Source organism: Octodon degus, unplaced genomic scaffold, assembly GCF_000260255.1.
Source record: "Octodon degus isolate 3935 unplaced genomic scaffold, OctDeg1.0 scaffold00231, whole genome shotgun sequence".
In the NCBI taxonomy this organism is placed as follows: domain Eukaryota; kingdom Metazoa; phylum Chordata; class Mammalia; order Rodentia; family Octodontidae; genus Octodon; species Octodon degus.
This window is the reverse complement of record NW_004524807.1, coordinates 249,473-250,349: the sequence shown is the minus strand read 5'-3', so window position 1 is coordinate 250,349 and position 877 is coordinate 249,473.

The window sequence follows — 877 nt, the reverse complement described above, 5'->3', positions numbered from 1 at the left end:
CATTTTTTCATATATTTATTCGCTTCTTTAATTTTTTGTTTGAGAAGTATGTGTTCATCTCGGGTGCCCATTCCTGGATTGGGTCTTTAAATTTTGGGGTCCTAGTTTTTTTTAGTTCTTTATAGATTCTAGAGAACTGACCTTTGTCTGAGTACTTATTTTTCATGACTTTTTCCAAGTTTGTGGGTTGCCTTTTCACTTTGTTGGTAATTTCTTTTGACGTGAAAAAACTTCTCAGCAAGAGTAGGTCCCAGTTGTTAATTCTTTCAACTGTTTCCCATGCGATTTGATTTCTGTCCATGAACTCTTTGCTTACCCCTATGTCTTTAAGAGTTCCTCCTACTTTCTCTTCTAGGAGACTTAGTGTCTCTGCTTTAATGTTTAAATCTTTAATCCATTTTGACTTTAGTTTAGTGCATGGTGATAGACCTGGGTAAAGTTTTAGTTTTCAGCATGTAGAGATCCAGTTTTTCCAGCACCATTTGTTAAAGAGGCTATCTTTCTTCCAATGAGTATGTTTGGCCCCTTTGTCAAAGATAAGTTGGATGAGTGTGTTTGTAGTGGCTTCAGCATTTTCTAATCTGTTCCATTGATCCTCAGGTCTATTTTGTTGCCAGTACCATGCTGATTTTATCACAGTAGCCTTGAAGTATAATTTCAAGTCAGGAATAGTAATGCCTCCTGCCTTGTCTTTTTTGCCCAGGAATCCCTTTGTTATTCTAGGTCTTTGTTGGTTCCAGATAAATTTTAGGAATGATTTGTCTAGCTCTGTGAGATATGCTCATGGTAGTTTGATAGGGATTTCATTTAATGTGTACAGCAATTTTGGGAGTATGGCCATCTTCACAATGTTGGTTCTTCCTATCCAGGAGCATGG